Source organism: Rhea americana, unplaced genomic scaffold, assembly GCF_003343005.1.
Source record: "Rhea americana isolate MKP2758 unplaced genomic scaffold, rheAme1 scaffold_157, whole genome shotgun sequence".
NCBI classification, from domain to species: domain Eukaryota; kingdom Metazoa; phylum Chordata; class Aves; order Rheiformes; family Rheidae; genus Rhea; species Rhea americana.
This window is the reverse complement of record NW_028185672.1, coordinates 602,421-626,458: the sequence shown is the minus strand read 5'-3', so window position 1 is coordinate 626,458 and position 24,038 is coordinate 602,421. Positions and strand designations below refer to the sequence as shown.

The following is a 24,038-nucleotide window of genomic DNA, read 5'->3' as shown; positions in this document are numbered from 1 at the left end:
GCAGGCTTTTAGTCAATCTAGATACATGAGACATCACGAGCATTTTTAAGTACAGCTAAAATTTGTTGCAAATACATTATTGAAGGTCTTTAGAACAAAGCAACTTACAATTTGTAGCCCTGAAAACCCAACAGTCATGCAAAAGATGTAGCTCAAAACATACTCTATACATGAGATATGCAGTATCATATAATATACAACGCAGATTATACTGGGAAATAGTATAAAATCTACATGTCAGCAGATAAACAATCATATCACCCAAATGTCTTTCATTTCTGTAAGTTCCCAGGACAAGTCAACTCTAAGCAAGATGAAAAGCAACTATAGCTTTTTTATGATCTGAATAAAGCTAACTATCTTGGCTTCTTAAATGCTCAGATTTTTGCAAGAAACAACAGAATTTAAGTATCTCAACTCACTGAACTTTCCAATGAACTGGATTTTTAATTCCTTTATGTGATCTGACTAAAAGCTGCCTCATAGGAAGACAAAATGCTAGTCTTGCAATCAAGATAAAATATGCACCACCACCACCAATTCTTAAGGAATTTTAAGTTCTAGATATTCATTGTTAAAATGTATGATCATATGTCTAGATTCAAACATTAAAATTTCCTTTCAATACTTCTCTGAAACCACCCTGTAACCTACTTTTCTTCCTATAAGAATTAACTATTTTTACAGTTTTTTGAAATTAGTAAACATCTGGCATTTTTTAGAAATATTTAAGCAATAAAACCTGACTTTGATCAGCACAGGAGGAAAACTCATGTTTAGGAAGCATATACTAGGTCTATCTTCTTTTTGTTCTTGTTATAACAAATTACTGTCGTGAGAGTCAGTACCTCAAGGAAAGCAATAAAAGACATGTAGTATGTAATCACAAGAGCAAGAGAGCCTGTAGGTATCATGCCCAAGTGCAACTTCACGAGCTACAGGTCCTTGGCACATCTTTCATCTAAAAAACATCTTTGTATATCAAGTGAGAAAACTAATGCGTTCATCAAATGAGCAATTTAATATGCTTTATATAGCTACAACAAGAAAATATTTATGAACAGTGTGTATGTGAGGAGAGAGGAAGAGAGTAARAAGTGGAAGAAGGGAGTGTACGTGTGTGTTTGTGTGTATTTAAAATGGGAACAGAGCATTTAAGGAATAACAAAACTAAATGTACATAATACTATGGTAAAAGAAAGAGTAATAAGTAAGTCCAGAGACACTATTTTTGACTAAACATTGAACTGCAACTTCTGCTGTTAAAGTTTTTTAAAAAGCTAGTACAGCTCCAGTCTGAACACACATTGCCAAGCAGCCACACCAGAAGGACTCACAAGCATCAGGAATCAATACGCAATTTTGTAGTTTAAAAAAGAAGGAGAAAAAGCTTGAGAGTGGCCACTGACTCTGAGAATTCATTAGTGATATTTGATGACAAGTTAAAACCTGAGCTAGACAATGCTGAGGTCCTGTAACTGAAACAAAAAATTTAGTCTTATAAGCATRAAGTGGAGAGTACAGATCTGCTAACAGGTTATCGTAACGATTGTAAAATCCACTGAATGAGCTGATGCAAGGCTGGTTGTCCCATTTCACTGATAAGGTAGCTCACATTTACAATACTCTAAAAGCAAAAGCACAGCAATAATACAGAGAAACCGAGACCCTGTGAACTCACATACAGGCTTACATTATACCAGCTTGTTCATGTGCCCCTAATTCAAGCTACTGAAAACGTGCTTTAGAAAGTCACATGAAACCCACCGCACTCCATATAAAACCAGTTGTTTAATTACTTTAAGATATGTACTGTTTTCTGCTTTTGTGTATGTGCACTTACAGACACGCAGATCTGTACAGACACGTGCGTATATGCAACACGGAAGTATTCATTTAGAAATTAAGATTCTTGCTTGTATTTTAAGAAGGCCTCATAACTGCTAAAAGGAGATTTTATAACACAGTTTCATAACTGYAGTAGATGAGCATTATATTTTTAACATATGCTAAATTGCTGTAGGCTTTTTTATGTTCAGACCATTTTTTTCTCTAAATAAGGAGGCTCTGTCTGGAAGACAAGATGAGCTTACTCCTAACAATTGGCCCATGCATACACATAGCCCAAGCTTTCCAGGTAGTTAAAGCTATACTAGAATAGAATACCTCTATCAGTCAAGGGTATCGTAAAAGGCATTTATTCATTCTCTCCGCCCTGCCTCTCCAAGAAAAAGCACAAATAAACCGTCAATATGTCTACTGCTGCCTAAGCAGCAAAAATAAGCAGCACACAAAATATAAACTAATTATAATATGTTAGTCTTTCCATATATCCCTTGGCTATCAGAAGATATGTCTCAAAACATAAAAAGCATCCCCATATACATACACATATGTAGGTATACCTGAAGAGTTATTTGTATATACAGCACAGTATAAAAGTGACAAACTTCGGTATTAAGTTAAAAATGACAATTCTACTTGCAAAGTAAGAAAAATATTAACAAATTAAGATCTTTCATTAATTTTGCTTTTTTATTGCAGAGGGGGTTACAAACTGCCATATATGACCTACTACTAACAAAACAGGAGGCATTACTGACAAAACATGAGGTGTTTCTTTTCAGTCTTTACATACAAGAATTACATGTGCTTACCGCACTACCCAAACAGCAAAATACAATTCAGCTACATAACTATTTTCTATATCTAACTTCTTCATCCCTACTAACATAAGTGTTAAAAGCTACAATAAGGAAAAAACAGGGCAGCACAGAAAGACACTTTTGCAATAGTACTATATCATTCTAAACTAATATTCCAAATTCCAACCAGACTGTTTACTAAACTTATCACAACAATTCTGATCCTACACATTCACTCTGGGATCTAACACAAAACTCAATGTATTTAAAGAAACTACTGGGATTTTTTTTTTTTTTTTTTTTTTTTTTTTTAGAAAATAAAAAGTCGTCAAGCAAACAAGAAGGAGGCAGAAGAAGAAAAGACCAAGTCTAGGAAGGCTTTCAATTATATTACGCACCTTGTTTAGGACAAAGTATATTCTGCAGTACTAGTACATGGTGTGGATAGTCAACAATATTCCGTATGGTGTTCTTTGTGGATAGGGGAATCTGATTACCTGATGCAACTTGAGTGAGCAGGAGTCAGATTAGCCAGGACAAATTATACATACATCCCCTTCATTTTAGATTTTAGGTGTGTTGTTTTTGGTTTGGTTTCTTTTGGTGGCAGCAGGAGTTTTTTTGGGCGGAGAGATGTTGTTTTACATTTCAAATAATGTTTGTGTCTTGCAAAAAAAAAAAAAAAGGCTACGTGAGTATTGATTCTTATCATGCCATTACATGCTCTTACAATAACTATATGCCCTCAGTGAAACACAAAAACCATTACTTTTTAATATTTTCAATTCTAAAATCCAAATATTGCTGAAACAAAGTATTTACACTTTTTATGAAGTGTTTATAGTTTGAATGCTACTCACTAGCATAGTAGACACTCAGATGATACTACACTCAAATTTTGCTTTTTATGCAACTGATGTTTAGTGGACACCCAGCTGCAAGACAAAGTAAGAAATGCCGAAGAAAAAGTTAGTACTTGGAAAACATTTAATTGCATCCTGAATAATTATCTCATATTCTGTTCTTCCTCAAACACCTAGCTACATCTCAGAACTTACATGCTCCTTGTTGAAACCAATGCAAATAAATAGCAGGTAAAGTGTGAACAAAATGTTTTCCTCCTTACTAGCAATTTAAGAAGTAATTCTAGCGGAAACAATTTCTTCTCACTTTGCTCTGCATCAAAATGTTGCAGAACTGCAAGTACTACAAAATCTCAAACAAATCTATGATTAATCTGGAAAATATCTCAAACTTATGTATTTGACTACACAAAAATATAAAGAGGCTGGGTGTTTTATACATGAAGCTTATTCTTTAGACACACAGGAGACCTTCAGAACCGTCCAGCTACACAATATTAGCCGTTGATCTTGCCTACAGAAGTTCTGAGTAGAACAAGGTATCAGTGAAGAAGATACAGAATTTTATAAAATGCTCCACGTTTAAAATACTACTGTATTTAGTTAAGAGAAACACATTGCTCAACTTCAGGACAGTGAATGTAAAGATGGGAGGAAAAAAAGAAAATATAAATGTTAAAATGGGTGAGATCATCAAAATCTTAGGTTAATGTCTCTAGAGAAATCTACTCTACTAATTCACCAACTGAAAAAATGAAAACTGGTATTTTTAATTTTAATTTTATCTTGTGTCAGAGTATTACTCACAAAACTGCTGAAGTGTGTATTTAAAATAGAGTATCTCCTGACAATGTTCTTGAACACCAGTAGATGGAGCAGTGGATCTAATTTTTCATAGTTCATAAATATGAAAACAGTGCCTTTTACATTTATCTTGGCCTTTAAGACAAATTTAGGACTTGAAATTATTTGCAAATTTTAGCATAATCACAATTACATGTACAAATCAAAAGCTAATATACACCTATTCAGCAAATAGAGTAGCATATGTGTGTGTGTAGGTCAACACAAATGCAACCTTTATAAATAACCACATTACTACTACCTCTCAACATTTTTTAAACAAAGATTTCCTAGAGCTGTTTTTCTTCAAGATCCAACTCCTAGAAATACGACACAATACCTTCCAGGCAAAGAACAAAACAGAATGATATATTTAAGCCTAAACTGAGCGATAACTTGACACATAACTGAAAAACTCCAAACTCAAATCAAAGAACAGAGCATAAATACTTTTCTACTCTCTACCAATCTGCTCCACAGCAGTGTGGAGGCTGAGCTCATAGCTCAAAGGAGGAGATTACACTTTTTCTTTTAATGTTTAACTCAGCAATCATACAATAAATAAAATATACACGATTAACATATGTGACTCTCTCAACATTCTCAAATCCTCACTTGATCACTACCATAAGGTAGAAAGCAGGAATCAACGATGATATAGAATAGTGGACTCCAGAGTTGCACAGAACTGAAGTTTACTCAAGCATTCTACAAATACCTGAAATAAATACCAAATAAATAAATACATTAAAATACATGTTTTAAACTGTTGGTATGTCACTGCAAAAGAGAAGTCCCAATGCTTCAATCCTATTGCTGCTACTATACTGCAGACTCATGCGTTCGTAAGGGACTCTCCTCTCTTTATTCCAAGGGATATCATTGCAGTTTGTGCTTCCATCAGTATAATTAAACTTCCCCAGATTCAGATCCTACTGCCACACTGTCCTTAGCGTTTAAGTTTTACTAACTTCCAATATTTTTGGTCTCTAGCATATCTGTGACTTATTTTTTTATCTCCCAAAGGTCCCTGTGTGGGATCCTGCACACAAGGAGAATATAGAGGCTTAAGATGACTATTTTAAAAATTGGTGTTTAAAAAAAGAAAAAAGTCATTTGAATATCAAAACATCAAACTTAAGGTTTGATGAAGGATATTGTTAATAACTGGATTTTAAAAACGCGTCCTTGAAAATATTAGCAAAACAAAATGTAGTGGTTATAACATCTGTTTTATGTGCTGAAGATCCTGGGTTCAAGTCCCAGTGGAACCAGCACCAGGAAATCTTTAGGAGGTTGGATGGGATGATCTCCAGAGGTCCCTTCCAACTTTACTGATTCTGTTAAGTTCTGTGAAATGTCTTTACAAAAGAATACATTCACCAGCTAAGAAAGATAAAGACTGTTGAAACTGAGGCAAATTGCTTTTTTAAACGAAAAGGCTAAAATTCCTTCCAATGTTTAACAGTTCCATCTTACTTTAGGAAGAACACTTTCTTTTCTGTGTGTAGGTACCGCTTGTAGTGTGCTACTGAGCTCAAGAATTTCTTTTGTGGAACAGCAGCAGCAGTTGCCATACTCTGGGACACAATTGCTTAAACTTACGCAGTTGCTCGGAGCTTAACTTTTTTGAAGAGTTCATTATAAAACAAAAGAAGAATACCTAACATAAGGTGTTAGACCAACCTATACAGAAATACAATGTCTACACATTTGCACACACACAAGTGCACATACAACTTCACTCACATTTTCTCTCTGTACTGAAAGCTGGTTGTAAAAAGTAACTTTGATATATTCAGAAAGAACGAACATAGAATACAAACAGCGAGGTTTCTGAGGCAAGAGAGATTTCCTCCAATTGCATCTGTGCTGGAGTCCAAATCTATCTTTACTTTCAAAAGTATTTTCAGGAAAGAAGAAAGAGGAAGCATGCAGATTAATCTGCACTGAAGCCATACACACATTGAAACACCTTCTCTAATTTTGACTGGTCAAGTGCCAGGTGGTCAAATATTTTATATGCCCATAAATAATACTCCCATTCAGATTAAATTAGAACTGTAACAAACATATAAAGAAGAAAACTGCAGATAAGTTATCTACTTCCTCTTCCAACTTTAAATTATCCAGCAAGCAAATATTAGCCTGAGGTAGGTAACAGATGATTCACTCTTTGTTCATTATCACCAGATATGTAAACTCATCTTACTTCTGCTAGGTAAATCATGGGTTTACTGAAAGAGAACTGGGGAAACAGATATCTAGAAACCTAGAGGCCATCATTCTTTCCTACCTGAATTTGAAACAGCCACTACTTCACTCACCTCTGTGTCACACCAAAAAGATAGAGAAGAGAAAGACAAAGACTTAGGCCTGAATGTGCATGTAAATTACACCATGCAGGATACAAACACTGACAAATAGTGGCACATCTTTAGTGGACACAGAAATTGCAGTAACTCTGGATAGGATTCAACAAGCACTAAATGGCATCCTTCTTCCCTCATCTCTTCTTCTCCCACTCCTCCTCCCCCCCCCCCCCCCCCCCCCCCCCCCCCCCCCCCGATAATGCAGACAGTAGTGTTTCTGTGATAGTTACAGAAGGCAGAAAATCTTGTTTATTCAGTGAAAGCTTTAAGAAATATGTTTGTACACTGCACTAAATACTGTGATATAGTCGTAAAACCAGCAAGTGTTTACAGAGAGGGATTCAATTTTCAGCCATATAGATTTTGAGCCTCCTGTTTTTGACCCATATGTACACAATATTCTGCTCTTTCGTACCTACAGTCTTTGCTTGCTTTATTGTATGCTGGAATAATTGAAACTATCCAAAAGGAAAAGAGACCTAGAAAGGATCTTATTTTTCCTTCATGCAGGAAAATCAGGTGTACTGTGCCCACTGGGGCATTCACTCATCTATACTTTGGGAAAGAAAAAAAACCAATAAAAAATCTCAAAAAAAAAAAAAAAACTCCACAGATCTAGCATTTCATTCAACCCAGGACTCTTTTTTTAAAAAAGAGGAGGATACTCTTTGTTAGAGTGTGACCTGAACTGCATTATGAAGAACCATATCCTCATCTGTTGTAAATCCATGTGGCTCCACTGATGTTAATTATACTGATTAAAACCATTTGGCCTTTCATCTCTACAAGCCTCAGTCACCCCATCTGTAACTTTTCTTCAACTGTTACAAAAGGAATACTTAAACATATATGATCTAACTGCTTCTAGTGCACGGACTCCTGTTTTAACTGGATGGAAGGAGGATATTTTCATTTGTGTGTCTTTTTTTAAAATGTGATTCTGTACTTGCTTAGTATTTATATTAAATTGGTATATCCCTAACAAAATAACCACAGAATTAGAAAGATTCATATACTTGCACTCCATTCCTACTCCTCCTTGGATGTCTGTGCAGAGCTGCTGTTGTAAACAGCGTACTGTGATAGATGGACCAGAAGTCCATCTTGCATCCTTAAGAAGGGCTAGGCAACAAGTTTTTCCTGGAGACCCAAATAAATGAAAGGATTTTAGAATAAAATACATCAGTGCAATCAGTAGTGTTCATGAACACAAATGACATTTTACCTAACAAATAAATTCACTTACAGATAAACAATAATGTAATTGTGGCACATGGCTGTAGCAGCTGCTGACTGTGTTACCATGTAATAATGTATCACAACCCTATGCACCAGTACAAGCTGCGGGCTGACCTTCTGGAGAGCAGCTCTGCAGAGAAGGACCTGGGAGTGCTGGTGGATGACAAATTGACCATGAGGCAGCAATGCGCCCTTGTGGCCAGGAAGGCCAATGGTCTCCTGGGGTGCATTGGGAAGAGTATTGCCAGCAGGTGGAGGGAGGTGATCCTGCCCCTCTCCTCAGCCCTGGGGAGGCCTCATCTCAAGTACTGTGTCCAGTTCTGGGCTCCCCAGTGCAAGAGAGACATGGAGCTAATGGAGAGAGTCCAGCATAGGACTGCAAAGATGATCAGAGGGCTGGAGCACCTCCCCTATGAGGAAAGGCTGCGAGAGCTGGGCCTGCTCAACCTGGGGAAGAGAAGCCAGAGGGGGGATCTTATCCATGTGTATAAGTACCTGAAGGGAGGGTGTCAGGGGGACGGGGACAAACTCTCTTCAGTTGTCCCGTGTTACAGGACAAGAAGCAATGGGCAGAAATTGAAGCACAGGAAGTTCCGCCTGACCGTGAGGGGGAATTTCTTCCCTGAGAGTGACGGAGCACTGGAACAGGCTGCCCAGAGTGGCTGTGGAGTTTCCTTCTCTGGAGATCTTCAAGGCCCACCTGGATGGAACCCTGTCTAACATGCTGTAGGTGACCCTGCTGAGCGGGGAGGTTGGACTAGATGATCTCCAGAGGTCCCTTCCAACCTTACGGATTTCTATGATTCTATGATTGACAGCAACAGTAGCTAGAGCTTGGGAGAGCTTTTCTTGCTCTTTTCCAATTTTCCCAGAGTTCGGTGGAGGAGAAAAACAATTCCCAACTCACATCTTGAAAGAAGATGTCTAGCCGGGTGAGATAAAGTGATAGCCTCAGCTGACTCCTCTAGACAAATTCCTTGTAGCTTACGAAATTCTAATGAAGTGGAACTGCATGATTCTAATCCCCTGTAGGTTTTACAGCACRTAAGATGAGCCTCACATGAGGCTGAATATTAAATACATTAATAATTTCCTCCCTTAATATTGTATAATTTTATTACTTTGACTGCAATATAATTGCTTTAGTTTATTTATATGTTAATGTACTCCACTGGACACCACTTTTGTAAGAAGAACACATTTTCAGAAATAAATCATACCATTGAGGTCACCTACTTAAGACTTCCAGGAGTCTTCAGCAAAGAATTAGGCAATTCCCCTTTTGCTTTATTAAAAAATATAATTATTTCTAGATGAGATTTATTAGACTCATTGCAATCTATCTTCTTACTAATAAAAACAATGAAAGAGAAGAAAATTCCAAATTAAAATTCTGAAGACAATTGAATACACTTACATACTCAAATTCTGACTGCAATTTGTTAATCAAACATTAAAGCATAGCAGCTCACATTTCTACAGCAGTGTCTTCTAAGGACAGAAGATACAGCACACTTAAGAAAATTCAAGTGCCATAGCAGTAATGCTCAGGACCACATATTCGCAGCTTACAAAAACAAGACCTGCACTTCGTTACAAATGTAAAGAAGGTCTAAGCAATGTACTGAAGTCCGCATATAAAGTAAAAAATGGGAAAAAGAAACCAGTTTTCAGACTGAGTTACCTAACCAAAACAACCAGCATGGCATTTCACAGGAGTCTTAGAAAAATAAACAGGTAACTTTCATCTACTTTCTACTGGATTTAGGAACCCAGCTCTTGAGAAATCCACAGCTTGTAGCCACAAAATAATACAGGCTTCCAACAATGTCTGGATTCAAATCAAAGTTCAACTAGGTCAAGTCTGCAAAAAGATAATATATAACAGTTACCATTTACCACACGTACCAAACAAATACACAGAAGTGTAAATAAGGCTCTTTGAAGCCATCATCTCTCTTCCCATTACTTGCAGTGATCACTTTTCTGTGACCCTAAGGGGATCTATGAGAACCCATCCAACTCATCTAAACCGGGGATCATACTTATCTGTCTCACACAGCCATCATGATTTTGTCCCATAAAAACAACTTGAGACACCTGGATGAAAGGTTGCAGAAAGAAGTACTAGTGAGTTATCAGAGAATTATGAAACATTATATCATAAATATTTTAATAAATAAATGTGAATATTAATGTGAATATTAATGTTTTCAAAACAGCCAAATAAAGATCTCAGGACCCTTTAACAATTATCTAGGAGGGTTTTAATCAATGAAAACTAAGTAAAAAAATAATGTCAAATTTTCTACAATCTTTTCACCAAAATCTTTGTTCAAATTATGTGCACCAACAGAGCACTTCACAAACTCATAACCATTCTAACAGTCAGTAGGGTACAAAAAGACCAACAAGCGACCAATCCCCAGTTTCTTTCAAAATCAAGTTTAACATTTAGGTCAATGATATTTGGGAATAAAATATTAAATCCAACTGCTAAACACTCACTCCAAAACATACCCACTAACACAGAAGATGTTTCATCAGGAAAAGGTAAAGGAGATGAGGAGTGGTGAAGAGACATTTCGGGAAGAATAACATTCAAGAGAAAATACTGGCTAAAGGACAGTGTTTTCAGAAGAGAATAGCTGTACGGAGGCTGCTATGAACTAGTGACTAGAGATTAGCTTCATTCAAATTGCTTAAGTATCAAGAAAGTGAATACATAGACTCAAAATGGGTAAAAAGAACAGTTTACTACAGATGTTCAAATAACAAATCTTTAAAACTCTTTTTTGTTCTCAAGTTCATTGCCTCAGCAACTCTGTTCATGCTTCTCCTATTCTGCTCACTGAGTAGCCCACCTCTACCCGAAAGCTAAAAATTTGAGGCAAATTTCGTTCCTACACTTCCACTCACCACTCCAGCCCAGTTACTCTTTTGAGTCCTATCATCTCTCTCATCATACTCTGTAGTCCTTCTTAGAGTACAGTTGGCACCATTCCCAGCGGGGTTCTATCAACCTGAACCCCCCTCCACCACCATTTTCAACACTTTCCAAACAGTTATCCCCAAAACTTGTTCAGATCAGGTGGCAGAATCATGTAATATTCAGAGTTCACCTCACAAGGTGAGTATTTTACTGAACCTCCCTGAATTCCTTTGTTGTCCCTTGTCATTTTTAACTAAAACAATTGTGCACAGTTTTAAAAACTCTCTAATCAGTCTCCACCATGATGGAGTGTAAGTTAGTGCCACCTACTCCCCTCTATCATCAAGTAAATTCTCAAAGCTAGCTTGATCTTCTAAACAATCAGATACTATTCTTAAAACTTTTATTTCTGTAAAAATGCCTTAAGTCAGTCCTGGAGAGCTAATCAAAAAATTAATTCCTTACCAGTCTACTGACCATTTGTGCACTGCCTCTTGCTTGGAAAGGCAGAGAGCAGAAATGATTACACCATATCTGCAAGTTTGGCAGGAAGACAAACAGCTATTTCTTTACAACATGTCCTTTTCCAGCTTTAAAATACAAATTTGCAGTCCACATTTCCTCTCCCATAATTTCATCACACGAGAAGTTAGGACAGAGCCAGGAAACAGGTGAGCAAGAAAGCTAATAATAACAGAGAAATAATGACAGAAATAATCTCTCATGCCAAATCAGAGTAGGCAGTTACTTTGGGACCTATCTCAAGGCAGAGAAACACAGAGAATGGGTAAGCTCATATCCCAATAGGAGAGAGACCCACTGAAATATGGAACTGCTCAGGAAATCAAGGAAGAAATTCAAGTCTCCTCTTAACCTAGAGGCTGAGATAGATAACTGGCTGAAATGGACAACTAAAGAAAAAAACAGAATGCAGAAACAAATAAAAGAGACAAAGATGGAAGAAAGAGAGAAAAGCTATAGGGGGGCAAAACTAGGTCAGAAATAAGAAGAGTCCTAAAAGCAGTCCAATCTTTTCTTTTTTTTTTTTTTCTTTATTCCATTGAAAGATCTTGAGTAGAACAGTTTACTTATACTTACTGCTTAATAACAGTATCTAAGAGTCAGTCTTTACTCAAGAGTCATACCATATTCAGTGGAATTACAAAAAGGACCTTCTAAACAAGTGTGCTACAGCTCCGTTTTTCTTGTGCTAACTCACAGATGCTAGCTCAATTCAACAAAGCACTTAAGTACACGCTTGACTTTAAGAATGAGAATAATCTCATCCCTATTCAGTAAAACACTTAAAAGCACATACTTAACTTTCAAAACATGAGTGGTTCCATTGACTTCAATGAGACATAAGCACAATGCTGAGTGCTCTGCTAGATCAGTGAGCAAGGAAGTTTTTGTCTCCTTCACTGGATGACATAGACATCCTGTGTCTTGCTATTTCACAGTAAGAGAAGGAATAGTACAGTAAAACTTAAAGSGTGAAAAAATCAACTTTAAAGTAACTGTAAACCAAACTGCCCTATTCTGAATGCTTTTTAGGGTTACTGTAAAAGCTGTAATGAGTTATTAGTGTATTTTATACAGTAAGAACAAATGAATATATTTTTGTAAATTTACGCACAAGCCTGATTGCTGTGCAGTCATAATTAAGAAGATCTAAGAAATGTAAAACCAAGATACTATATGGTTCTCAGTTCCAAAAATCACAGACATCAAAGCACACTTCACGCATGTGTGTGTGAACACAAAACTCTGATTAAGAGACAGCAAAATGGAGGCCTCCATGCATTTGTAATTTTTTAAAGGTTTCTTTTGGTTTGGTTGGTTTTGTTTTCAATCTATAYGAGAATGTGTCCTAACATCAAGCCGGAGTATCCCTCAGTTACCTTAACTGCTCTTAGTAAGAAACCATTTTGCACACTAAATCTTTAAGGCTTAATAATTTCACATGAAAAAAAGAACTGCTATTCATATTAATAAAATCTTTAGAAGCACATATTGCTCTATTTCTGCATGGATAGTCATGAGACAAACATTTATATATCACTATCCTCCAACTCTATACAGATCTGAGATTTTGCTGATCTGGCTGAGCTCTTTTCAGGTAAGTGAGATAAGTAGTTTTGTACACAGTCCTTTGTACATAAGCATATTTTGGCTGATTTCTTAACACAGGTGAGCCTGAAGATTTTTTTTTTGGGGGGGGGGGAAGGGGTAGCAAACAATAGAGAAGAATTAGAAAATTAAGCTATATGACCTAACTTACTATTGTAGGCCTCAAAACCAAGTCGCTATGAGTCAACAGCTAAAAGTTATGAAACGCTTTAAATATAGGCTCACAACAGCATCTATATATTCTCTATCCCTTCACATTCAAGTTCTATAAAATTAAACAACAACAACATCTTCATACTTTCAAAGTGACCTACAAATACTGGAAAATGTGCTTGAACACAAACGTATACTTTCTCAGCTGTTGCACAAGCACAGGTACCTCAGTTCCATCCTTTTCACAAAGCCCTGGAGCAATCAAAAATCAAAGCTCACACTCCTATTCCTATGGCAAGGGGCTTGTATTACAAGGCTGGCCCGTCCCATTATAAAGGCTTGCTTTTACGTGTTTACATCTCCAATGACTTTAGCTTGTTTCCACTTTGGTACTTTAAACTGAATGATATTGAAAAAAAAATGTCAGTCAAAACTTTGTCACACCTGAAAAAGAAGGCAACAAATGATACCACTCAGTTACCAGAGTTGTGAGGTAGTATGGAAAGGGAAAAATCTAACAGTTGCAAAAAGCCTCCTAGAATAACTCATTATGCCAAAGCAAGGTGCCCTATAAAGTAGTGTCAAACTTGGATTAGAGGTGACCAGTAAAGATGCCCCAAAATTGATCCTGCGGCACATAGCTCTGAAAAAGTTGGTCCCAAAGGACCAGTGTAAAAATGAATACAAGCTATAGGGATGCTTCAGGCTCTGCACACTAGAAAGGGAAACGTCTTCCATCTGGAATGGCTGGTTAACAAGGCTGCTGAACTGGATCCTCCTACACGGTAGCACATGTGAATATATTCCCAAAACAGAGTACACTTACATTTGAATACAAAAACATTTACTGATCTCCACATATGCTAATTTTCATGGACTCCTTGATCTTTTTGCTCGTTACATAATGAAGTTTTCAAATTGGCATAAACTAGTAATTTGAAAGCGAAAACAGGGACACCTAAGCTACTGTTATTACCAGTTTCTGTGAATAAGAAATCCTGTTAATACATGAAATAAGTGTACTTGTTCAACAGTGAATCCCTCTGCATATTTGCAGCTTTCCCTGTATCTTCCATAAATTTATCTTCYCAGAAACGGGCCACCGTTCTTCTTCAGAAAAAAAAAAGACCAAAAGTAAATATCTGACCAAAATATTCTGTTATTTATTAAATAAAGAGTGTTCTGTTAGAAGATGCAGACTGCAGCCAAAATTCAGAATAAAAGAATAACATCACTTGAATTCCAACATTTGTGATCATAATAAGCAATCTCTTTTGGAAACTATGATGCAGCTTTCTAAAACCTGGTACAGTACACTTGTTTATCATTCCTGTGGGGATATGCAAAGAAAGTACAACAGAGGTACGGAGAGCATGAATCAAGAAATGGGGAGAAAGCAAGCTTTTTTCCATAAGTTACTCTTCGCTTTATTTGTGAAAGAAAGTCTTCTCTAAAGGCAAGGTATATTAATTTGTGTTTACTAAATCACTGTATTTTAATATACATACCTGACTATTCAGCAGCCTTAAGGATCAGCCTGTTCTAAGGGGCAAAAAAGAATGACTCTCTCCACCCTCAAATGGCCAAAGACCCCTTAGATGTCTCACCAGGACAGCAAGCAAATTAATACTTATCCTAGTAGCTCATTAGCCCTAGCTGACAATTGCATGAGTTAGACAATAAGTAATTGCTTTGCACTTGTATAACATGTATATCCTGACTGCCAACACTTTACACACAGTAAAAATTGTGCAAACAAAATGACACAGGAACAAGGAGTTACAGTCCAGAGGTGAAGCACTTAGAACTACTAAAGGAGACCTCCCTTATTTAGTGGGGTGAATACATTTTGTATAAAGTCTCTATTATTTGAAAAGCATGATCAAGAAATTGAAATTTTATCATTATTTTGTTACAGTGCAAAGTTTTCTATTGTGGTTCTGAGTTGCTTTTATAATGAAAAACTACAGGCGACATAGCTGATGGAAATCAGTCTTCCTTCTCTGCCTTGACTCCAGTGATCCTATAGTAATTTTATAATTTTTAAACTGGATGCTATCTCTTTTCTTCTGTTAAAGTTTATTTTCCTCATCATTTATAACTCAAATGAGGATTTCTAAGAAGTCCTCTGTATTCAACAAAAAGCCTTAACAATACAGAGAAAGTCTCCTGGTCTTTACTTTGTCCTCCTAATTGTACTCACTAACTACCTGGAGTCCAGGGAATTTCACCGAATTTCCCATATCTTTTTTCCCTTCATTGACTTTTAACATTCCCTGTCAGATCTGCCTTGCAGGCTACAATCCCTGAGACACTCCAAGGTTGTGCCTCAAGATATATTTTTTTAATCACACAGGGCAGAGATTGCACTGTACATTATGTTTTAAGCACACTATTATTCCAATAATTATGTCTGGGGTTCCAACATTTTTTGGCAGTGGGACAAAGGCCATTCCATAATATATTATCTGTTTTCCTTCACTCTGTTCTTTGGTTCTCTCACAAATTATTTCGGTAGATAATACTTGGAGCTCCTGGAAAGCTCAGCTCACAGCAGTTGAATCCTCATTAATTAGATTCCCTTCATTATGTACATAGTACAAACACAAAACACACAACCCCTCACCATACTACAATATTAAATAATTAAATATATATATATATATATATATATATATACATATATATATATATACAGATCTTAAGACCCCTGAAGATAGATGTCAATTTCCCTCTTAAATTTACTTAACGGCTTTTCTCATTTCAGGATTCTGGTTGACTACTTTCCTGTTCTACTCAGTCCTAGATTCAGAACTCTTAATTTTTTTCCACAGAAGTCTTGTAAAACAGCCAAGTACAACATCTTTACAGCAATACCTGCAAATATGACCAAGGGTAAGATTTTATCAGTAATGTCTTCAAACAAATTTTTTTTATATTACAGTCAAAGCAATGAACTTGCATCCCTTGGAAGAAATCTCAAAATTGTTATGTACTCTCTACTAGCGAGTATTCATCACTTTCAGTATTGCCTTTTGATTTATCAAAACAAAAACATTGGTTTGTTCTCTCCCCTCTCTTCTTTCTCACAGAAAAAAAATCAGAGATTCAAAACTAGGTGCTTTTTTCCACCTTAGTTTCCTGGCATTTTTCTCTCTGCAGCGGTGTCTGCAGTTGCCAACTGTAGCCTAAGGGAAACAAAGCTTCAGCGCCACTTTCAAAATGTTATGAACAAATTTCGCATATTATCACCATGAAGAAATTTACATCCTGAAGAGGAAAGAAAGGCTGATAACTATCTTGTTCTTCACACCCACCACCAGATTTATTCACCATGTAACATTGTTAGAGTCACAATAGTTACACTAGGAAAGAAGCTGCCCCAAGACGTTTTATTTTCTGAATTCATATCCCTAAATGGAGAAAGACAGATCAGAAGAGGAAAAAATAAAACAGAAAGCGGGAAAGAAAGGAAAGCAAACCTCTTCCATTTAGCAAAAAGTCTGTATTGTCATCTGCATGTGATTTTGCCAAACGTGACAAAGAAAATATATACATGTCTACAATACAGAATAAACTTGTGCCACCTTCTCTCAAGAAGTAAGAAAGAGTATTCCTTCATATAAATATTTAAAGAAATGCAACTTGTTAAACAAAAGCAAAGGAAAGGAACTAACCACCACATCTTTATTTTCTCTTTGCTAGATGTATACTGAAATAATTCCAAGGTTTTAGCAGCTGTGCTCAAGTCACTTCCACACCYGTTATTGCTACATACACACATGCACTGCTCTTTTCCTCAACAATACATGTTTTACATGAAACCAGTTTCAAGCTAATGTAACATCAAATCAACGTTCTAAAATAAACAGGGAAGTTGCTCTGCACAGTTGCTCTGCAAAGTACCTCCTAGCCAGCAAAAAAATCACAGGCACAATAAATGACAGTCCTCAAAAGAAAAAGCAGTAGTTAAAGCACAGTCGCAAAATCAAACCCTTCCTACAGTGCATGTGAATAACATTCTCACTATCAGTCCCATAGAGTTCAGCAACCCCGTTCTCATATGCAAAGTCAAACACATATCCAACCGTCTGCACAGACTGACGTAACATTTGCCAATTTTTCTTACCAGCTCCACTTCCAAAACACCAGCTTTGTTCTTATCATCCTGTTACCTGTTCCACTTTACTCACACAACACACTCTTGTCCTCAGGTAAGGTGACAAGTACTATAATTAAGTACTTGCCTTTTATTAACTTCTAGCCAATGTAAGTATTACTAAAAATCAAAGCAGAGATTTGGGAACACAACCCTGTAATATCCGTGACTTTCCATTCTCCCACGACTGTCTTTCTCAAGAGGGGAAAGCTGCCTGGCTCAAATACAGAGGTATAGGACCTGAATTAAGGCAGAAAACAGGAGAAGAGACCAGAGGCAAAGTGCAGAAAGGTTGGAGCTAATGACACAGAAGTAAGACTGCAACTCAAGACTCCCTGTTCACTGGCCAAACAAGAAACTGGCAGACTCTGATAGGAAATTTCCAAGCTTTTGGCACGTTTGACGTGTTTCACACTCTCCCAATGATGCAAGTGCGTGCGTGTGTGCGTGCGTGTGTGTGTGTGTGTGTGTGTGTGTGTGCGCGCACGTGCACAAAAATGGATGACTGGTTATGTGTGGACACGCGTCAGAAGCCTTACTGGAGGCTTACTAGAAGATACAAAAACCATACCTCTATCACCTTGCATTCCCTACTGTGATAAATGCATCTTGTTATGCAAGAGGCTCAAGTAAAAATATGCAATCATAAATATTCCATTGGTAATCTCACCAGATGAACCTTGCACTATTTGTAATGGTTAGCAATGTGAACAGTGTATGTATTTCTCAAGACTTTTAGACAGATTTTTGTCAATACTGCACAGTAGCTCTGCAGAAAAATGTTTATGCAATACATTCTGGTTTTAAGAAATTATGATTTTACCGTATATTTACAGCTCTGAAATTTCTTTTTTTACTTGAATTATTGTTGTTAAAGTAGAAACATGCTACAAATTCAGCATCTGTGGTTATACCTCAAATTCAGTTTTGGGAGTTGGGTAGGAAGCGTTGTTTTTTCTGTCCACACACTGCACCCTGTATCAGTATCTTCAGCAGCTCAGAGGAAGCAAAAGGTTGGGCTGAAATCTATAGTATTTTTACTTATATATTTCCTTATCCATCTCTTTATCCATCACATGTCTAATTTCAGAGATAAGTATTCTGAGATAATGAGAAAAATACCATCACTAAAGACATTTTTTTCAAGCAAGAGTTTTTTCTTCTGTGCAGGCCACAACTCAAAAATACTTTGATATCATTACGGGGAAACTTCCTGTTTCCTATCCAATAGCTGAAAAAGTAAAATTCAAAGTCTTGATTGGAATTATAGATGTGATGATAGCTGAACAGCTGACTGTGTGGTCCTTCAAGGCCAACTGAGGGTAAAAATAAATGCTTTGAGTTTTAAAAGGTATTCCACAATGCTAGCAAGAAAAGTAAGGCTCTGAAGTATGTGAAAGCAGATTACTTTAGTTGAAAAGATAAATATTCTTAAATAAACATGGCTTAGATGGTGTCATGCAAAGCTTATTGTGAAATACAAAGTTTATGAATTTCACCTTGTAATACAACGGAAGAAATCTAGTCTTAGAAGAAAAAAAAAAAAGAAAGAAAGAAAGAAAAACAGTTTTTCAAAGCCAGAGCTGTTTTTGACTGTCCTGAAAAAAGACAAATACAGTGACCCAAATTCACAGATGCCTTTAGCAGACAGAAGAGTAAATAACAGAGAAACTGTCTCCCCTCAGAATAACTTCAACTTCACCAAAATCGATCTTCATTAAACTGCACTTCATTCTATTGGTGATTACAATCAAATCTCAGCCAGGCTGGCCTCTGCTGTTTGTATTTAACAGGAATTCTGTTTAGATCAGAAAGAAGCACATTATTAAGGACAARAGGGCAGGGGGGGAAGCACTTTTTGAGAAGTAAAAAATGATGATTCCAAGAATGCAGCTGTACACAAATGTAGAAGAACAGAGAATCCCTTAATCTTCAGTGAATCCCATAGCTGGACAAATCCAAAGCTAAAAAGACATCTGCATCCCTAGAGATAGTTATTGAACAGGACCAGGGCAAAAAAAGCCAAAAATCTATACTGCAAACTTTGGAATGAAATCTCACTGAGAGAAGACCTGGGATTGTCTTGATATCCAGACAGAAGTGGCAATGAGTTTGGGAAACTATTCCTTCAGCTCCATTAGCAATAGCAACAGAAATAGCTGGACAGGTAAGATGTGCTGAATGCCAGATTTAATTACTATCTTTCTAGTAAAAATAGCACTCGTGCTTTATCACTAGAAACACAATGCATTTTCTAGGCAGAATAATTAACTATTCTAAACAGTTAATTCCGTCATCTAGATACCATCAAGAAATTTTACTAAACAATGGCAGAATTTTTTTCCCCTTATGTGTTATGCTTAGAAAAAACTTTAAAGACCACAGTGACCTGATAAGACAGGACGATCTACGATGCAATAAAATAGTCTAGCAGAATGTTGTCCACATATATATATATAAAAAAAAAAATCATATCTGTACCCATCTTTGGGGGGTCTTGATTACTTTGTGAATAATATCGTAACCAAGAAACGAGTGTTCGGCCTGGACTGGTCCTCAGTTAGATCAAGGGGAGTCAAATTAAACATCTGCAGCCTACTAAATTGCTATTAATGAAGAGATCTGGCGATTATTGCTCGGCCTAATGAGGAAAGGAATGGAAGAAAGAAAGAAGTTATGGACTTCCAGTGCACTGTAAATAAGTAAGTGTGAGAAGAGGAACAATAGTACTTTCTAGAGGCTGTATCAAACTTCACGTTTGATGAAACTGCTGAAAAACTTTTAGAGTTAAATGAAAAATATAAATTAAGAGAGAAGTCTTTTGCCTTATCTTACAACTTCAGCTTATTTTTACAGGAACTTCAGAATCAAAATCCTGTAAGGCTATCTTCATCTCTAACAGAGGGCTATATAAGAAAGCTACTACATAATCGGTTTTCTGCTGAAGGARAGTGTGTACACATTATACATATTTTTCTACATAGCACTGTAAGGCTGAATTGGGAAAAGGAAATCAATGTTTCTCAAGAAGATATATAGGCTAACACACTACTCAAAAGAAACTGTTCAAGATTCCTTTCAGAAGAAATAACTAGTCAGCAATAATTTTAATTAATACTTTTAAAAATATACTCTACCCATACAGTCAAGCGCTTTCCTCTAACAGGAAGGTTGATTTCAGTGGACTTTTAATTCAGATTACAAACTATTCCAGGGCTAAGCTGATCTACCAAAATCTGCAGTGAAAAGCTGGCTTTTCCACCTCCTCCTTTTTATGTTGTGCCCTCTTTTGATGTAATTTTATTCCAACCTTCCATCTCCTCCATATTCAATGGTCTTAGGAAGAAGCACCTTTCATCAGGAAAGAAAACTTGAAGTAACACCTAGTACTTGGAATTCCCTTTATTAATGAAATATATAGTACCTGAAAGGGGTAAAGAGACTAAAGAGAGAAACTCTTTCAGCATTGCCTCTAGTGTGGTAATTGATGTGGTATGACCTATTCTGTGCCACCGGGCAGCTTCCCGACCAGCACTGCAGCTACATCTGCCTTTGCAGAATGATTATTCTTCAAGGAACCTGTGGAGGTCTTCCAGCTTGTCTAGGGTATCTTCCGTGATTTTATGGAAGTCATCTAGCTATGCTAGATGCTCATGTATCATGAGCATTGAAACAGATGATCCTTTCAGAGCTGCTGGAAAGATTTAAGGTAACACCTATGTAAGAACTCTCAAATCGTCAAACAGCAAACTCTTCTGCAACCAAATAGGCACAAAAAAGTGGGGACAAATAGCATCAAAAAGAAAATTCTACCTTACGAGGGGAACATCAATTAATTATGAATTATCTTACTGTTATCCCAAACCATCAAGTGGAAAAGATCTGTTGCTAATTGTTAGCCCATGCATCTGCTGTTTTCCAAGAACATATGGTGCAAAATTGTAACAGAAACTGCTGACTAAAGAAACACAGCACTTCATTTGGATAATAAAGCAAAACTTGAGAAGCACTTCCATTGTTCATCGTCTTGCACTAACATCAACACAAAAGCTGCTCTCTCACCAAGTATTAGGCTTTGGGGGGCACATGTTTGTGTGGCCCTTTTTGAACTGTCCACTGAATATTTATAACTTTTAATAATATTTGTAACCTTTTAACTATGTAACTAGGGTCCTAAGTCATTCCTAAAACTAAATAACAAGGAGTTAAGTACAGGAATAGTTCAAGACACCTTTAAATCTCTAGGTTAGCTGAAAATAGCTGTTTAACCTCCAGAGGGAATAAATTATGATCATTAAAAGAGAGGAGGTAGAAGAGGAATGTCTCTGGGAGACAGTACTAAAATTATGATCTCAACTGAAAATCTGTACTGATCTGATCTCTGACAACCAAAAAACGCTTTCAAGATCTGCCCATCTGAGTGTGTTCCGTAATTTGAAATGTATGAATGTGTAAATTTTTTTTAAAATCTGCTTTAACCTCTAACTACTTTCTCTAAATCCAGTCCTCCATCACTATCCATTCTTTAGTGCGTAGGACGCTCCTGTGTTTATCTGGGCAGATGAATCATTTGACACATCAGTGAGTGGACATATTGGACAGTATGGATTAGTCCTACTAAGTTTCACCACTTTCAAGGGATAAGTAGGATATACAGCATCTTAGTGCTCCTTTTACTAAGATTTCTGTTCTTACCATATTCTTTGCAGTGGTTTACAAAACATGTTTTCCTCTCATTCTACTTTGGCACATTAGCAGCATGAATTTGCCAAACACAGCAATTCATTGTTCCACAATTTTTTAAATGAGGAAGTCATTAGCAGGTCAAAGCTCAGACGAGGACATGCTTGTTTAAAGTTATGTTCATCCCTTTAGAAAAAACTTCACAGGCATGCAAATGGCACTTYCACACACCTGCCTCATCTGATTTGAGGGAACTGTATACAAAAAAAAAATATTTGCAATGTTCAGGTTAATAGGTTACGTTAAGTAGTATGGTCTCATCTTATGACTCCAGCTGTAAGAATCTACTTTCACACCTAGTATCTGAAGGAAGGTAAAAAAAACAAATAGGTAGACACACCCCTGAGATGGAGAAGGCAGCCAACTACTTAGACTTTAAACTTTGCCCAGGAAGATGACTATCAGAAAACAGGGAACAAAATACATAGAAAATTTAAATAGAAAATACCAAGAAAAGTGAAGTTTTGTACAAGGAGCCAAACTATTCAAGTATTCCTCAAGACATGAGGAGGATACGGCCAGACAAACAGTTCGATCTGTACCAAAAATGTATCTAAAAGTTATTTGAATATAAGATCACAACGGATAGTGCATTAAGACCAACGCAAAACCTGCTACAAAAGTAAAACACTGCTGGGAACATCCATGCCAAATGATATTGGTAAAATTCAGCTTAACATCAATCTTGTTGTAGCTCATTTTAAGTTATTACATTATCTGTATATATATATGATTCATTCACTTTATTGCTTTACTCTGGACTCATTCAAGTTAACTGACAGCAGCAAATCCTCAGGTGCTCATCCTACCACTGATCAGCCATTTCGTAAGTGTAATCTAGAATTMCTAAAGATGTTGTAGTAGAATAAACTGTTCTTTGAAAGAATTCTCTTCTCCCAGACACTCAGGCTTTGGCCTTCCTCTCTTCAGACCATTTTTAAATATTCTGTGAAGTTATCAGACTGGGGATAACCATGCACAGCACACACTTGCACAGCCTATCATAACTCTGGCCCAATGCTTCAGCAGCAATCGCTCTTACTGTGCCCAGAGAGCCGTTTCAAAACGCCTGCCCAGCTTCAGCTCATAACATCTACAAGGCCACTGACAGCAGTGTGTGAAGTGACTGCTACAGTCCTCAGGCTATGACAGACAAAAATTGAATTAGAGATGAACTGGCTGAATATTACAAACCTAAATCTTCCTCAGCAACTTCTGAAGCTAACTGAGATTCAGTGAGGGGAGAAAAAATAAAAAAAAGGGGGGGGGGGAGACTGAAATACGGCAGTAGACTGGGTTTCCAGAACAGCAGTAAATGCAACAGGTGTCGCAGAAAAGTAAAAGCAATCCACTGAGACACTTGCATTTCAGGGTAGCGTGAAGGATTTACAGGTAATACTACTATAACCTCATGTCAGTAGCTCACAGTACTAGTGCAGAGACTATGAAAATATCAAAAGATAAATCTCATAACACAGGGCATACAAGTGCTGGAATAACTAAGGCAGATAAAGTAAAAAACTTAGATAAGATGTTGTCCAAAATCTATCTGTTCATGGAACTAGGAACATTTAATAACAGTCACAGGACATGCTGATTGAGAGGGGAAAACATGTAACCTCAGCCAGGAATACTTGCTTGAGTCATTTCACCCTTCATGGGTAAGTTATACAGGAACACAATACCAGGAATAGAGATAGGATACACTGCCCACGGCACAAACTAGAAGAGAAGCTGGCACCAACTCCCTGATGCTCTGTTTTGAGCTACATGAAATACTTTTGTCTATTTCCAGGAGTTAGAACTACCTTAGAGAAGTAATGTCTTACTACAAGCATAGTAGCGGGCTGCTATTCTGAGGAACTTTGTTTAAATTGCATGGGCAAAGCAATTAATTATAGCTTAATTTGTTGTATTTTCTATTCATTTGGTCAGTGAAGAGTCAAATCAGCCCTACTT

At 36.8% G+C, this 24,038-nt stretch overlaps 1 protein-coding gene across 2 annotated transcripts in view; it reads right to left on the bottom strand.

Moving 5' to 3' along the window:
- The window catches only part of CCSER1 (coiled-coil serine rich protein 1), a 686,381-nt gene that overhangs the window by 616,750 nt on the left and 45,593 nt on the right, over nt 1-24,038 (bottom strand). The gene's annotated exons all lie outside the window — the stretch shown is intronic.